The following is a 17,846-nucleotide window of genomic DNA, read 5'->3' as shown; positions in this document are numbered from 1 at the left end:
TCCACTCTGACAATCTCTGTCTTTTAATTGGTTTGCATGGATGATTTACATTTAAGCTAATTATTGACATGCTTGGACCTAAATCTTTCATCTTATTATTTGTTTTCTGATTTGCTTTCACTGTTTCTTATTCCTCTGTTTCTCTATTCTTACTTTTCTGTGGATCATGTGAGCATTTTATAAATGATCTGTGTTTTATTTATAGTTTTTGTGGTTTTTTTTTGAAAAGTGTATCTCTTTATATATTTTTCTCGGTGGTAACTCTAGGTATACCTCTAGGAATACACACGTGAAACTCACCATATTCCAATGGTATCAATGCTGTACCACTCTAAGTGGAATGTAGACACCTCAGTGCCATTTGGGTGTTTTTTTTACCCTTCCCTTGCTTTAATCAATTGTCTCAAGTGTTCTCCTATACACTGTGCACGAGACCAACCACTTCACACGTCCTGATGTTGTTTTTTCTGAAGTTTAAGCTTTTCTCTGTTGCTTTCTTCTCTGTTTAGAGATCTTCCTTCAGCCACTTTGCAGGTAGGTTTGCCAGCACAGAACCTCTTGGTTTTCCTTCGTCTGAGAATGTTTTTATTCCTCCCTTCATTTCTGAAGGATATTGTCGCCAGGTAGAGAATTCATAGATGACAGTTTTGTTCTCTCAGTATTTGAAAAGTGTTGCGCTGTTTCCTCGTGGCCACCATGGTTTCAGATGAGAAATCTACTTTCATATAACTCATTATTCCCTCTTTTCCCCTCTGGTTGCTTGCAATATTTTTCTTTGTCTTTAGCTTTCAAAAGTTTAATTATGATGTGTCTTGGTGTGGATTTCTTCAATTGTATCTTATTTGACATTCACTCAGTTTCTTGAATCTGTACATTTGGCTTTCACCAAATTTAAGAAGTGTTCAGACTTTTTTTTTTTTCAATACTCTTTCACCCATACTTTTTTCTCCCCTTCTGGCACTCTGATGATAAAATATATTAAATTTTTTATTATTGTCTCAAAGGTCTTAGAGGCTCTGTTTGTTTATTTTTTAGTCCGTTTCCTCTCTGTTTTTCAGATTGAGTAAATTCTATTCATATGTCTTCAAGTTCACTGATTTCTATCCAGTGTCACTCCCACTTTATTGTTGAGCCTGTTCAGTGAGTTTATATCCGTTTTGTTTTTTATTCTGCAATTTCAATGTTTTTAAATTTTTATAACTTGCATTATTTTGCTGAGATTTTCTGTTTTTCTTTTGTTTCAAGAGACTTTATTGATTGCTTGTAAAATTGTTGAAACATTTTCTTGATAACTGCTTTAAAATCCTTGTTAGATAATTCTAATATCTGATCATCTCAGTGTAGGCCCCAGTTGACTATCTTTTTTCACTCACCTGTGGCTTTCCTGCTTCTTAGTATGATGGATGATTTTTAAATTTTATCTTGGACATTCTGGCTACTAAGAACCTCTTTTTCTAGCTTTAGCACGTAGGCTTCTTTCGTGGGCTGTGGCTACAATGACATTTAATATTTAGAGCGATTATAATGCTATTTTGATCTGCTTGGTTTATCTTGTGTCCTGGTGCTGCTTGAGGAGAAGGAAGGAGTTTCCACAGATTGGGTTCTCTGATGCCCGTAGGTCAGGGAAGGGAGTATCTGGCCCATGGGAAGGACGTGGGTGAGGAGTGCTTTCTGGGTTGGGTGCTTTGTGGCAGGATCCCCCTTGCATGGTGTGTCTGGATTGGGGAGGGCAGTCTCAGGCCTGGCTGGGTAGGAGGACATCTCTCCTGGCCAGATTTTGTTAGTGGAGAGTCTGATTCATTCCTCTTACAAGTTCTGCCTTACCTGGCATTGTTGGCAGGACTCTGAATCAGGTCACAGAAGGAATGAGCACCCCTGGGCTGCCTACTGTTGCCGTGAGGTGTGGATTGGGAAATGCCAGCACTGGGACACCTTTTCCTATTGGGTGGGGTGGTCCTCAGATGCCTGTCACTCTAAGCACCTCTGGACCCAGGGTCCCAGGTCAGTTCACCTCACTCTTGTCACCGTTCAGATTTTTCCTTTGGTTGCTCTTTGTATTATTACCCGGGTTCATTGTTGTGGTTGGAGAGAGAAACAGGGAGAAATGAGTCTACATCATCTTGTCCAGACCTGACATCTGCAGGTGAGTCCACAGATATTTTGAGACCCAGTGTAGTTTGTGGAAAACAGAGACCCATAATCTACAGAACCTTTGTGCGTCAAGTGGAATGGCCAGTTGGGAACAAAGAGCTATAGAAAATGGCAAAAGTGAAACCGCAGATGTCTCCAGGCAAAACGTGATTAATTGCCAAGTGAATGACATGGGCAAGAAACACTGGGGACTCACAGGGAGGAAAGATCAATGCGTCCCCTAACCTGACCTGAGCAATTAATCACCACAGTTTTTCAATGGTTGTGACGCCCATAGGATATGCTCTTCAGATTAAAGAAGCTTCTAGCTGGTGATATGGAACTGACAGCTATTATAGAAAGTAACTTCTTAAAACAAGTCACCTTCCCCCAAGTTAGCTATGCTCTGCTTCGCCTTGTACTGGGGGAAGGGAGAGGTCGAAAGCAGGTGATGAGATATCAGGGGAGACGAGAGATGGGGAAAACTTGGGATAATGGATTTCAAAATGACTAAAACCCTGAAGGCAGTGATTAATACGCTGCAGAAAGTGGCTGGCTCAGTGTGATGTCTAGTTTTGAGAAAACAGGTAGCAAGCCCACCATGTGGAAGGGCATGTGACAGTGGGGAAAGCCAGAAGCGCAGGGCTGTGTAGAAGTAGGTCACAGGCTTGGCAGCTCTAGCAAGACAGCTGAGAAGGAAACAGCACAGCGTGATGATGACTGGCCAAGGGTGGGGGCCAGACCTGCAGTAGCCTATCAGAGTGCGAGGCCCACCGCTTTGATGTGAGCTGCTGCCGACCGGTCCTCTTTGGAACCTGCAAATGCCCCTTCCCCAGCTGCTCCAAGCACCCGATCCTATGTGGAGGGTCCCTGTTGTAGGTGGTATATGAAGGGTGCCAAACAGGGCAGGGGAGAGGAGGGAAGGCAGGGATAAAAGATAATGAAACATAGGTGGCAAGGTTGATGTTTCAATAAATGCTTTGTAATATGAAGCACAGCACTTGATAGAAAGGAAAATGTTTCGGTTATTATAAGGATAATAGCATTTCGCGTTATTGATAATAAAATGTGACATCACAGCAGGATATCTCCAAGTTAGTCCATATGGTGCTAGTGGATTTTTTTCAGTAAACATGAAAAGAATTGTAAATAGTGATATTAAGTGAAACACCACAAAGACTGCTTTCTTTTTAATAGTTAAGAAAGTGTGGCGTTATATGACCTGACATTTCTAGCTGTGTTTAAAAATCACAGTAGAGAAACCTGTGTTATTATTGTTGTGGTTGTTACTATTATTTAAGGACAGGTAAAAATTTAAAGATGAGTGCTGGGAGAGTAGTTGCTTAGATGTTACTAACTCTAGTTCCCATCCCAGAAAGAAAAAGAGCTTACCCTTTTCAATTGTGCCACTGCGTTAAAATCATGGATAATCTTAAACAAGCAAACAAATAAAAATACAATTTTATTTTGGCTTATTCTGCATAAGTTAAAAATCTGTTTACTTTATTCAACAACAACATATTTATTGATCACAAGCTATGTGCCAGGTTCTATTCTAGGCACTGGGAATGGAAAAGTGAACAAAACACGCAAAAACACCCTGTCCTTGTTTATTCTGTCTAGGCCACTATTCAAGTATCTGTGGTCTTCTGCTTGGGGGTGGATGTGACGGGGTGTGGTAGAGAGAAGCCAAAAACTATGCTGAGCGTCAAGAGGAAGCCAGTATGGAGTTTCAATTGGGGCACATACGAGTATTGTAAGTGTCCATTGAACAAGAGTGGACTGTGCTTACACACAGATAGAAAGGGGAGAAATATATGACTTGATATGGTTTTAGGAAGAAATATGCTCATAATCTCATCTGTATTTCATTCCACACATTATTTTTTAAAAATACCAATTCATTTCTCTGTTCAATTCAACACCATATTATTGGGTGTTTACCAGGTGCCAGACTGAAAAGTATGGCTTCGAGCTGAGGGATTGTGAGGAAGAATTTTTCTGCTTCATTTTCCTAACTCTAAAATGAGACTATTACAGTAATGTGATAACGTTTCTCTTTATGTACACATATGCCTTGGAAATACGAATTTGGCATATCCATCTTCCATTTCCTCCCTCCTGACACCATTTTTTCCTAGCAAGACTAGGCTTTTTCTTCCAAACTCACACATTGGATTTTCCACTTCCAACCCTTTGTGCATCCTTTTTCTGGTAATGTCCTTATTTCTTCCTTTCTCCTCAAAAAAATCTCTGGCTGTCAGAACTTTATCCATCCGCCAAACGTCCTTTCGTGAGCAGCGTTTCCCCCGTCAGTCCCCACCGCTCTGCTTTGGGGAGCCAGCCTTGTGTGCGCTGTTCACTCTCAGACCCCCCGCCTGCATTAGATCGCACACCCCAAGGACAGAACTGTCCTACCCAGCTCTGTGTTCCTCCAGGGAAATTGCTTGCTAAGTACTTAATGAATTATGTTTTATAACACACTGTCACGTGTTTGAGGCTAACTATGCTGTTGCTCAGTTTTTCCAGGCTATCCATCCGCAGTTCCCCTTAAGACTCAATATGTCCAAAGCCTTCTGCTTATCTTTGTTTGGACATTGTCCCTCTTTACAGTGTGTCCAGAACTGAAAACTGTGTTTTTATAGGCACCGCTCTACAGCACAGAGACCCACTTCCTCCTTCCAGGAGGAAAAACTACCCACCAACCTGAGTGTCATCTTGTTTTAATTTTCATGGGAGAGTCAAGTCAGCCACGGATTCTCTGGGCACCCAGTGAGCCTGAGTCACACTGCCAGGCCTGGTGGCCGAGCTGCTGCTCACAGCCTACTGATCTACCCTTGGAAGACTCACCTGCCTCCTTTGCTTTAGATACTGAGACTCCATCAGACAGAACAGATACAGCCCTTTGTGGAAACACAGCATGTGACTTTCCTCTGTGGAGGAGTTCCTGTGCACACCTGAGGGGCCACCAGTCCTGAGAGCTGGCTTCCTTTCTGCCTGCCGCATAAAACTTTATCTGCAAGGTGTCTAACCTGGAAGGCCCTGTTCACGTTTCCCACCACCTCTGGGGACAGCACTGCCTTTTGAACACCCTCTCTGTTGAGGCCGACAACCAGAAAGCGGGTGTTTTGTGACTCGGTTCTGTACCGTTTTCACTCTGTGAAGAAATACACCGACTCACTCCGTTTCCTCCTCTCTCCCTCCTTCCACATTTCACACACATATGTGAGTGAATTTTCTGATTTGACAGGCAGTGGAGGTAAATTGAAATTGAAGTATCACACTGGGTTATTGTCCTTTGATCTTAGTCTGTTTTTGCATGCAATCCTGAGGTGTTAAACATTAGTCCCTTTCCTATAAAGGAGTGGTATGTTTTCTAAAAGAACTCTGAAATGCCCTCCCACATCTTTAGGGGTAAACATTTGAATTAAGTAAAGGTACCTCACCTGTAATTAAGATACGTACCTACCTAATGATGCGGACACACACACACACACACACACACACACACCAACACACACACACACACACACACACGGCCTGTGAATGTAGGGGTCTGTGCACAGCATGCATTTTAGACTCCTTTTCAGATTTCGTGGGCAGGAGAACGCATATTGTCTCTTTATCCTGAAACTCTGGCCTGGGGCCTGGTATTTATTAAGTAGCACTCTCAACTGTCTGCTGAACCTTCCATAAATTGTGATTTTTGTGGGTAGGTGTTTATATTATTTTGTTTGATACTTAACCTACTTGTACATTGTGATTCTTATGGCATGGAGCCGTGTTTCCTCCTCAGTCAAAGACAAAACTGGTGAATTATCATATAATGAGTTCCCTCTTTCCTATTCCATTTCCCCTTCCTCTCTTAGCAACTCCTGGCCCAAACTGCCCAGCACTGGGTACAACCTATTTCCTATTGTTCAGTGACGCTGAAATGTCCTGCCATGAATAGACATGGGTGATGAGCACGGGTGCCTCTGAAATTTTTTTAGTGACATAGTTCTGAGTGGTCCAAGTCAGGTGAACTTAAGGATTGTTGCCGAATTGTTTCAGTTTCTTTTAATGTAAAAGGTAGAGCTTTGCAGGCGAGGGATAACTCTTGTATGCATTTAAAATCAGGTCCTCTAACCTACCTTGCTTGTAAAAACTAGATGTCAGACTTTGTGTCAGTCAGCTTAAGCTAAGTTATGCTGCAGTGACAAATAACCCCTGATTTAGTGGCTTTCTATAGAGTGGTTTACGTGACACATCTATCACGGTTCCATTTCACTTCTGCTTCAGGAGAGAGTCATTCTGGAACTCAGGCTTATTTCTCACATCAATAACGGAGGCCCCATGCTTGCCAGCAGAGTCTTCCCCTTTGTTCCCAGTCTCTCCCTCTCAGCTCGTCTCCCCACAGGCACACATGTCCCTGCCATGTTGTCTTCACTTGTGCTGAAGGTGGCTTTGGACTAAAACATCTTTTGGATTAAAAGCATCTTCTGTGGATGAAAAGAAAAGTACATGAGAAGGAAACATTAAATACAATTGGGTTTTTTGAAAACTGTTCTACACATACACACACATATAGAATTCTCATGTTTTTTGCTTTTATTTGCCCATTGCTGCACCTAAACTCACCTATTTTGACACCATTTTCAAGTGGGTGAAAAAATGTATCCATGTGAAAAATTTGCAATCCTAATAGCCTCCCCCACCCTCAACCCCACAACAAGGAAGAGAAGTTTGTGTTTACAGCTGCCTACATGTAGAGAATTCTCGGGACTCTCTGGATATGCTGTAAAAAGGCCAAAAGGAGAGATTTTTATGCCCTTTTAAAAATGTAATGCTTCCCCTAAGGGCATTGAGTGGCTTGATGGAATGGTGTCCTACTTCCTCAAATGGGGAAGCCGACTGGCGTAAAAAATTTGGCTTGGTAATTATTAGTAAAAACATGTTCTTCTGCCAGTCTTGATACAGAATATTATTTTTGCATAAAATAAATTTTTTTCTTCATATGAAACTGTGTTCGGCCTTGGCTAGATGAGCATTAGACATTTCTAATGGGAGAAAAAAGGTCTGTTCTGTGGACACTCGAAATGCGACAAGCGCAGCAGAGTCCTAACTGTGTTAAAATTCATTTCTGTTGGTTTATAACACACATCTTTGGGTTTATGGCAGTGTTTCCTATTAAGATGGTAAACAGTCATAAGAATTTTTTTGAAGGCAATTCTCAGTCAGAATGTCTTGAGTTCACAGTAGTAAAGCGTCACAGAAGAAACTTAACAGTTTTCTGTAAATTTAATTGCTGCCTTGAAGTAATTATGTCTAAAGGACAGAATACTGTATATATTTTATTATCCATCAGTTTCTTTTTTAATAGGAGTACTGCGCTTTGTACAAGTCAATTATTTTTGATCATTTCTGTAATTAATGTTTAATTATATTTTATTATCCTCATTTTACTACATCACCTAGGTGATAATGAAAGCATTTCTAAACACTGTACTTCCACAGAGTGTTTTGTGTGTACGTACTATTATCTTGTTAGCGTTTCTGCAAAGTGTCAGGATTTTTATATATATGCATATATATGGATATCATCGTGTATTAGAAAAATATGTGACATCTATCTTCTCTATACTTAGAAGCCAGAATAGCCCTAAAATGTGACTGAAGATACAAAAATACCAAAGCAATGCCTTCTGTGTGTAATTATCAGAATGGCAAATTGTTAATTAAATGGGTACTTTTCGTACCACAGCATTTTAATTTCCCTGCATTTGTATAATGCTAAGTGTATATGGAAAGACATCACTGACTCCATCAACAGGACTTATTCTTTGAGGATTTGAGGTTGTTTATGTGCAATATGGGAAAGAATCTGAATCACTCCACCACTCCACACACATTCACGAAAAGTCCCCAGAAATAGTACACGAGGCAAGTTAAGTCGTGACCGTAGCCAGGCGGTCAAACCTACAAGGTAGACTCTCTGTTCTCACGAAGCATTTGTTATGTCTCCCCAGGGACTCACTCAGCTGTGTGGGTAAGAGCTGGTCTCTCCCCCTGGACTGTCAAAGGAAGTGGAGGATCATGGGAGGAGGAAGCCCCTCTCCTCACGTGGGTCCTTCCACACCATTCTGTCCCTCTCCCATGATTGCAGGCCAACTGTGTTAGTTCTACAGTTGTTGCCACCCACCCCTTGGTCTCTCATGTCACATAATTGTCCTGCCTATTTTTAACAACTGGCATTTTCCCTCCTGCTCTATATAAAACACAGCCCCAGAAAAGGTATCATAATATATAACTTTCTCTGTTCACTGGTTAGCTAGGATAAAATAATAAATTTTGATGAATATGAAAAATTAGAGCTATTACTGATCCTCTGTCTTCAAAGGCCTGTAGTTTGGACATACAAAGATTTAAAATGAACCATAGTGACTTATTTAAATGGCCCATTCTCTTCTAGGTATTTGCAAATTGAATTTATGGTCACTTTTATAAAAGAAGGGAAGAGACACGAATATTTGTGAGTGTCTGTGAGCATCTGTTTTAGATGCTTGCTCAAGTGTGTCTTACGTGCATTCACTGCAAAAACCTAGTGAGTTGGGAAGTCTTGTCTCCATTTTTCCCAGTGGAGGAGACGAGTCTGAAGACATGAAACATGCAGTCTAGAGTCATACAGCTGCCGAGAGGCACAGGCAGCGCTGGATGGCTGTCTGTTCCGCTTCCCCACCCCCAAATCTCTGAGCCTGTGAATGTGAGGGGCCTTTGACATTCTTGCCACAGGGAACCCTTTCGGATTCAGGGCCCAGGACATGTGTAGTATCACTGTATCCCAGAGATACAGAGGGCCTGGTGTTAACTGAGTACGTGATGGGGCCTGAAGTCCTCAGTAAGGACGAACACGACGTGCTTCCTGGGTCCCAGACATTGTTTGAAGCACTTGCTGCATATTACCTCACTCCATCAGTCCTCTGGCTGCGTCTGTGGGGTACAGCACTGCGATCACCCCCATTTTATAGGTAAGGAAACCAAAGCACAAAGACAGCAGAGAGCTCACCCGAGGTCACATAGTACGTTAGGGAACCAAGATTGGCACCTGCTCGCAACACGTGCATCCCTCACCCCGAGGGTGTGTCTGCCCTGCATGGGTTAGTCCTTCGAATTAATAGTGAAAGGGCTCTGGTACGGGAAAAATGTCCTGTGAGGGGGCTTCTAGAAGCACCCACACCCCCTTTCCAATCCTAAGTAGGAGTTCAGGTAAAATTTTTTTTTTTTTTTTTAATAATAAGGAGCTATTTTCATAGTAAAGCTTAGAAATAATAATAGACAGGATTGGAAAATCATGGAAGGAAGAAGAGCAGACCGTGGAGGGCCGGTCAAGGCGAGCATTTGCAGGGTGGGGCCATGGGACAGAAAGAACCAAGTGAGGGCTTGGGTGCTTGGAAAACAAAGGGCTTTTCTGAAACAGGAAGAGAAACTGAACTCAACTGTTACCTCTTGTTTTCTAAACAAGGCAAGTGGGCGCCTCCCTTTAAATCCTCTGGTCACTCTCGACAGACAGTTCAGCCAATGCCAGGGCTGTGGGGAAAATCAAGTCGTTTCCATATAACAGTATTTACTAATGAACTGACCATTTGTTAAATTAGCCCCCACTTACACATCTGTCCTAACCTGGCTTCTGTCTGTTTGCCTCTCACTAAGAGATAGTTGTAAACATGACACTAAATTGCAAATACAGTGCAGTTTAGAAATGCGACGTGCAAATATTGCCGAAGTGAGGGATTTCATGATGTCCAGGAAAGTGGTGTCGGAGAACTGCTGGAATCATAGGCGGAGCCACTGGCAAATGTGCATTTGGCAGAGTCAGACGAGTTAGTAATTAGAGGGAAAATCAATTGGGACGATGGCATCGTAGGTGTTTTAGAAAAGAACAGAAATCCTTGGAAGAATCACAGACACTTGCAATTATTTTTGCAAAAGTAATCCTCGTTATGGATCAAAAATCAGAATGATATTCTCAAGGGCAATCATACAATTTTTGTCAGAAAAATTATTTTGAAGAATAATTATGACTTGATTCATTCTTTGTTTAAGACTGAGTGTGTGCTTACAATTAGAAGATAAAAAATGTTAAGTTATAAAATAAATTCTCTTTCTTAGTTTTGAGACGACGTAAGAACTTATTTCACTATGTAGAACTTTAGCCTCTTTTGTCTGTAGCTTCATTTCACCTAGCCCCTTTTTGGCACCAAATCAGATAATAAGGGACATCTGTGCACACAGGCACAGATAATATTCTAATTATTATCTAATTTCTTGAACATTAGTTTTATATCTACAAATTACATTTTATTTACTATCCTGATGGGAAATATGTCACAAAATTCTGAAGAGTTTACCGCAGCACTGTAGGGCAAGAAACATAAATACACAGTTTTAAGTTAACAGATTTGTATGTGAGTCTAATTTTCCTGTTGTAATTACACACAGTAGGTGTTTAAGAAGTACTTGCTAAAGGCACAGATACACTCTCCATTTATGAATTTGGGGCAGTTAAACCCACTCTTCTAATCATGAGGTTATAAAATAAATTTATTTCATGGATATCACAATTCATTGAAAACACCCACTAAATTTTTATTTGACCATATTATTTTCATCACTATTAGTCATAATGAATTACTATGATCATTCAAGGAACAAACGTTTATTTGCCTCTCGTGCCCCAGGCACTGGGGTACAGAATATAGTGATTTTGTGTCTCTTTTACGTATTCAGATCTATCACATATTTCCATTCTTTCTCTCCTGGAATCTTTGTCACTTGTTCGCCCACACACCCATTCTCCTTTAACTTCTTTCCCTCTTATTTTCGACAAGTAAAAAACAAAAACAAACCCTAGAAACCTAACCACAAATGCAGGAATACTCGGCTACGGAAGGAGAATAGAGATAATACGTTTAATGTTACTGTGATGTTACATTTCATGTTACTGCACGATTTATCATGTAATTGTTTGTCCAAACTGAATTGATACAGTTGCACATGCAATTAAGATTCAACTATATAATCATTTTGTTAGTAATGCTTTGTTGTCTGTCTCTTAGGAAGCAAATTGCTCTTAGAAATTTGATTTTTAAAATTTCTTTGTCATGGCTAGGGAAAATATAAGAAACAGTGTTTTTTAAAAGTACTTGGGAAGAGTAAAAAATATCATTTCATGGCTATTGTGTGCAAAGCCAGTTTATTCCATTATTTGATGTTTGAAACATTACTTTAAGAGCTGTAGAGGACATAGATAGATGCCCATAAGTATTTTAGAGCATTCATCCACTAAATGGAGTTCACATGTTTCCCCGAGGATTTATCTTTTTTCCTGCCTTTTGGGGAACTAACAGGAAACAAATATTTTACTTAAGAAGATGGAAATGGTTAAGTAAATAAAACAGTTGCGATACCTGAATGTTAGCAGCAATAAGATCTACTCAGTGGATGGGTGCTTTTATATGCATTATTTTATTTAATTCTTGACAGTCCCATTAGGTTGGTACTATTACTTTCCCATTTTACCGATGAGGAATCTGAAGCCTGAGTAACTTGCTCAGGGTCACTTTGAAAGTGGCAGAGTCAGGACTGAAATTCAGAGTTGTTCTGACCCCTAGGTCTGTGGACTGGACCCAGCATGCTGCCATAGCATGGCCTCCTATGTGAAATAAAACTCTGCTAGATACCAAACCTATTTCCTGAAACTACAACAAATAGAAGCTTATTTGAAAATGTTATTGGTAACTTAAACAGAGGACCGCTGTTACGTCTGTACTTTCATTTTTCCAACTACAGTTTTATTTTGGAGGAATTACAATTTGACCAGTCAACACAGGGTTTAGGGGCACTGACCCCTGCACAGTAGAAAACTGCATATAACTTTTGATTCCCTCAAAGCTTAACTACTAATAGCCTGCTGTTCAGCAGAAGTCTTACCAATAACATAAATGATTGGTTAACACATATTTTGTATGTTATATGTATTATATCCTTTATTCTTACAGTAAAGTAAGCTAGAGGAAAGAAAATTTTAGAAAATCACGAGGAAGAGAAAATATGTTTACAATACTGTACTGTACTTATCCATATCGTAAGTTTATGTCATCTGTTTACAACATGAATTACCTATCAGTACGACATCAATATCGTCTCACATGACACAAAACACTGTAGGTGCTAAACATACTACTAACACTAGACAACAGAAATGAAAGCTGATGGAAAAAAGAAATTCATATTTATTTACAGGTCTAACGATTCATGGTAGCCTAGTGTAATCAACACGATTGCTTCATGGTAGTAAGGAAATCTCCAGAAAAATTGCCAGCATATTTAACGAAAAAATCCTGCATAAGTGGACCTGTGGAGTTCAAACCCACGTTCAAGGGTCAAGTGTAAATTGAGGCAATGAGCAGAGGTTCTCCACCTGTTTCTTTCCCGGTATTCACGTTGCTGTAGTTGGGTTTTGGATGTTGTCATGAGCTACTAGTAAGGAAAACAAGGTTTTTGTTTTGTGTTTGGGGTGTGTGTGTGTGTGTGTGTGTGTGTGTGTGTGTGTGTGTGTGTTGACACAGTGGTTTTAATTGTCCAGTGTTTCCCTACACAGACTGCTGGTTTGGGATGAGAGGAGGCGCATGCGCTGGTAGCTGTGCCCTGGACTTCCCAGGCAGAGTCCCTGGGACTTCTGTTCTTTCTCAGGATTAGGTGGGGAGCTCCGTCCGTCCATGTGGGGATAGCAGGAGCATCTCAGAGAAGGCAGTTTGGGGGAAGGGGCAGGAGGTGTCCTTTCAACAAGGCACTCACTGTCTCTCCTGTCTGTTCACGTTCATCCTCCTTCCTCCTTCCTCTGAGTTTTTCTGTTCCAAGTGAAATGATAGAATAGAGCAGTAAAGAAAGAAGAATTCTGTTTGTATATAAGGAAGGCCAAGCAATGTCCTCAGACTGCTGCGGAAGCTGAAATGCATAATGGGGCGGATGGATGGAACCTGGGGCGACATGGGGAGTTGTTGCAGGACTGGTTAAGCTTCTTCAAGGCCTGCGGTTTCATAAAGGGGTGAGCTGTGTGGCAGCGGACAGGCAGGGCTTGCCCAGGGACGGCGGTGGGCACAGACAGTCGCGATCAGCATCTAACTCAACCAGGGGTCAGGGTCCTCTGAGTAACCCCGGACTGGTGACCCTATAGTTCAGTCGTGTTAATGCAGAGCAGTGTTGGGGACAGAAGTCTGCCAACCCGAATGAGAGTCCCCTAAGTTACAGAAAACGAATTTGGTGTTAGTGCTCTTGAAGACAAGCTTCGTGACTCCCTTGCTTAAAAGAGCTCAGCTGCTCACGCTGACAGCCAGAATCCAGAAGTCTGATCTTGGCTGCAGGAGGCCCCGAGCTAAGCCCCTATTCTGCTTTCCTAGGTGTATCTTGGACCAACCGCTTTGTGTATTCCATGCCCTGAAAGAAGTGAACACCTATCTCAGTGTCGCTGTGCACCCAGTGCCGTGCTTTCCACCTTGCCTGAGCTGGTTTGCAGCCCTCCCTTCCCCACACGCCCAGTCGTAGGTGTTCCCCAAGCTGGTCCTAAATGCCAGGCTGGTCAGATGCAACCGCCACTTCCGCTGGAAGCCTCACACAGTTTGTCTACATATATTCACTCTTTGACTTTATGTGCCGTGTACTTGCTTGGACGTGTTGTTCGTCCTAGCATTCTATTGCAATATCTACTACAGGGCTTTGCACAGACCGGTCTTGAATAAATATTGACTTAATGAAAGACTATGTCAAAGAACACGTTCTTTTGTATGAGGTGAACGAAATGTTGCCAACTAGAAGCCCATAAGTGATACGTTTTAATACAGATCATTTTATCTGGAATGCAGTGCAAGGCCCCCATCCATACACAAATGAAAAGACGTAGTCCCTGCCTTAATGGTTTGTGGTTTGGTTTGTTAGTTATTCGTACATAATTGGGGATTAAAAGCTACCCTGCTATCCATAAGTAGCGCATTCCTACGAAACCTCTCCTAAGCCACAATGCTGTATAGGGGAGAAGCAGTTACCATTCATTTATATGGAAAAGGTTTTGAGCATTCCCAGAGCCAAAAAATAATCTACCAAATCATACCAGATATGCTTATGTCCAGTTTTATGCTGAACGTCACACCTTCACGAGCTCTCAGGCTTTTTTGATCCCCAAGGACCCATCTTGCTAATGGACGCACAGAATCAGTGGAGGTGAAGGCCCAGTGCTCCCAGACACAGTTAGGGTTCTGGGGCTGGGTGCTGAGACGCCGAGCGTGTTTCCAGGAAGGAGCTCAGTGGGGCCCCTCTCGCTGCCCTGGGTGCCGCTGCCTCTGTTAACAGCGTGTGCAAAGCAATTGCTGATCACCATTTTCACTTTTTACCTTTTTTCGTAAAAGTGAAAGTCCTTTTGGATTTCTTTCGGTTCGTGAAAACAGGTACTGGTATGTAGGTCTTCCATCAGTGAAGTGGTGTAAAGGGAATTTTTGAAAAGCAGGGGAAACCTGTACTCCATTCTCCTAAGTACGCCACAGTGACGCGCCTGCACACCAAGCAGGGTACTGTATTTCCTTATACAAATCATTTTACACAAGTATCAAAACATGTCAGTTTTGGCCCAATTCCTCTTCATATCTTATTGATGTCTGCTTAGGGTGGTCCACATGAATTTGTTTTCCGCCATTCTTGAGAACTGTCAGTCTGCAAGGCAACTTCACGTCTGAGCTCGGGGTGTGTTGTGGAGAAGTTCTGGAGAAGTGGTGCATCTGGATCCCTGCAGGGTGTTGGGGCCCCTCTCGGGCCCGTCCCCATCGGGGCCTGCGTTGTCCCCTAGACCAGCTCCATCTCCTCCCGGTAGGCCTGCATCTCGGAGCCTGGAGGGCAAGGACTGTGTGAGGGGCATGTGTTTCTTGAATGTCATTTTCTATGAAACACTTAGAAAATCATTATACAAGTCCCTGAGAAATTAACATTAGTCAAAATTTGGTTAACTGGCTTTGCACATACATAGTCATTTATATCCATCATCCAGCAAGTATATTTTGGGTACCATCCAGACTTCTGCTGAGGTGTGGCAGAGCCCTCTGTCACGTCCCCCACAGTTTTCCTGAGAGGTGCTGAGTGGTTGGTAAGACTTCTGTCGACGGCCTTTGTGTTCTAACCCCCAAGTGTCTTTCATGTACATGGCTCGCTTTCAGGGGCATGGCTCCTATCCCAATTATTTATCCTGCAGTTTCGAGCTGAGGCATCTCTAAAAAGTACCTGCACATTAGGTTCTAGGTCAGCAAGAAACTGTTTGAAGGAATCGTTGTTTGCAGAACACAGATCACCTGTAGTTGTCCAGTGAGGGTGACACAGATGGCAAGGTCCTCATCTTTCTCAGATGCATAGCAGGGGACAGAATTGAGCAAGTGGAAAGGCAGAAATTGTTCCCAGCTGCCTTCATGTGCACTGCCTTCATGAAGAGGAGAGAGGAAGGACCGAGCCGACTGCCCTGGGTGGGGACTAGAAGATGCCTAGCTAGCAGGCTGACTTCCTAGCTGAGAAGGTGTGACAGGAACAGAGAAGACTCAGTGAGACTCTTTGACACCCCATGTGTGGGAACGGCACAGTAGTGCTATTTGCTGGGAGTCTTCAAGGAAAGCACAAAAACTCCCTTCATAGTTCCCTTAGCCTCGCGGTTTCACCTGGTCAAAGAGCTGGGTTCTTGCTGCCTGTTTTGCTTACACTAGACACACAGAGACTTATTTGTGTTTTCTGCAAACACACGTGGTGGATGTGACCCTGAGCGTGTCTAACAAAGGCAGAATGAGGACCGTTGTTTAGGAAGAATGTCTGTTCCAAGGTAAAGTGCCCTAATGGCACTCCATCCAGTTCTTAGAGATCACCTTTGTCTTCCGAGAACCAGCTGAAGGTCATTCTTTGATCGCTGGTTCTTCCACGCTTGGTTTGTCTCTCTCCAGCGGCTCTTACCATCCTGCCTTGTGGTTTAGGCTGTACGTCTGCTCATCTCTGAGGACAAAGTCTCCTCGAGAGCAGGGAGCGTGGCTCACCTTTGCCACTCCAGCACTGACACATTGCCTGCCTGCACTGGGTGTCTAATGCCTGTGGAATACTCACATTTGTGAGTTTTTGTCAGAGATTCACAAACTCCCACAATTCCATTTTCTCTACGTCTATTTTAAACAATCCAACAGATAACTTCTTAAGGTCCATTCCTTAATTGCATACTATAGTTTTAGATTATTACGTTTTAGCTTGGAAAAGAAAACTCTTTGTGGACATGGGTCCCATGGGCCATTGACTGTATGTCACCCCAGCTAGAGATGGGCTCCTTGGTGGTTCTGTCACTCACTGCCTTGGCTCGTCCTCCTTTGAAACTCCAGGGCCAAGCGTGGTTCATAGCACATAAGTGTGACAAATTTAAAAAGCAAAAAGCAGTAGAACGTGTTGACTCTTCGTAGAATGTAAACTTCTTCACCCGCAGTGAAGGAAGGGCTGGCTCCTGCTATGCGCTGTTCAGAGCTGGCCGGCCACAGTGGTCATTGGATGGAGGTGAGAAGCTTTGCCCAACCTCTGCATTTCTGAAGAAGTGACAATTCAGGTTCTCTACCACCCAGCGTTCACATGTGCTTTGTCTTAAGTTGAGTTTTTGTCTAATCAGCCCCCTTCTTAGGACCCCCACTAAGTACAGATGTTATTACTGATAGGGGAACAGGTAACACATTGAAGTAGCTTTAATTTTACAGTGAGAAATATCACACCATGACAACACAGAGAGAATATTACCAACTCTGGCCCAATATAATCATCTCCAGTCCCAGTTGTGGCCATTAGCACAAGAAGTCAACACAAGGAGGCTTATTTTAAACACGGAGGACTCAGGGATGATAGAAATGGATTAGGCTGAAAGCCCACCTTCAGTCTAATCGAGATGAACATCGAGACAAAAACTGTAGAGACTTCAGTGGGCAAAATGTTCCGATTGTCCCAGGCTGAGCTACTGGGACTGCTGAATACCTAACTGAGAGAAACATACCAGTGGGAAATCAGCAGAAAATGCCACAAAACTGTCATTGCTCCAATATTAGATGGGAGACTGTGACAACCAGCAGAGGGGTAGTAGAAAACCAGCGAGAAATTATTATTCCACATTCGACTTCTTTTTTTAACCAAGTAGAACACGTTAGAAACAGATCACCAAGTAATGATTTGAAAATTATGGAGTGCAGGAAATCTATGAAATACAAGATAGGGTCGTCATTAAAATGAAGAAAAACACGGTCACTTGATAAACTCTTATTTTTTTTCCCCCAGAGGAAAAGAGCTCTTTTTAGTTTAAGAAGAGGACAGTGTCGCATTTTTTTTTAATGATCAAAGACTCACGTCCATATAATAACATCATCATCCATTGAAAATTAGGTCTGTACCTCTGCAGTCAGTGGACTAGTGTGTTGCTACGTTTCCCAGCGTTTCAATAATGGTCACTAAACCAAAAGATTGGCGATGTCATTGTCTTCTTGGTATTTGTCACGAAGCCACTGAAGGGTGGTGGGACCACAGACACTGTCTAGCTGCTCATGTGTGTCCCACGTGTCCCTTGGACTGACTTAGGGTTCGGAGGAACCGAAATTGCATCAGGTTTTCTTGCCTTGGTGCTCTCTGTGGCTGCCAGG

The 17,846-nt window shown here is 42.4% G+C and overlaps 1 protein-coding gene across 8 annotated transcripts in view; it reads left to right on the top strand.

The window, feature by feature from the left end:
• Positions 1–17,846, top strand: part of AFF3 (ALF transcription elongation factor 3) — a 543,284-nt gene that overhangs the window by 172,251 nt on the left and 353,187 nt on the right. The gene's annotated exons all lie outside the window — the stretch shown is intronic.

Source organism: Rhinolophus sinicus, linkage group LG05 (genome assembly GCF_036562045.2).
Source record: "Rhinolophus sinicus isolate RSC01 linkage group LG05, ASM3656204v1, whole genome shotgun sequence".
NCBI lineage: Eukaryota > Metazoa > Chordata > Mammalia > Chiroptera > Rhinolophidae > Rhinolophus > Rhinolophus sinicus.
The sequence above is the reverse complement of the archived record's forward strand: the minus strand, read 5'-3'. Positions and strand labels throughout refer to the sequence as shown.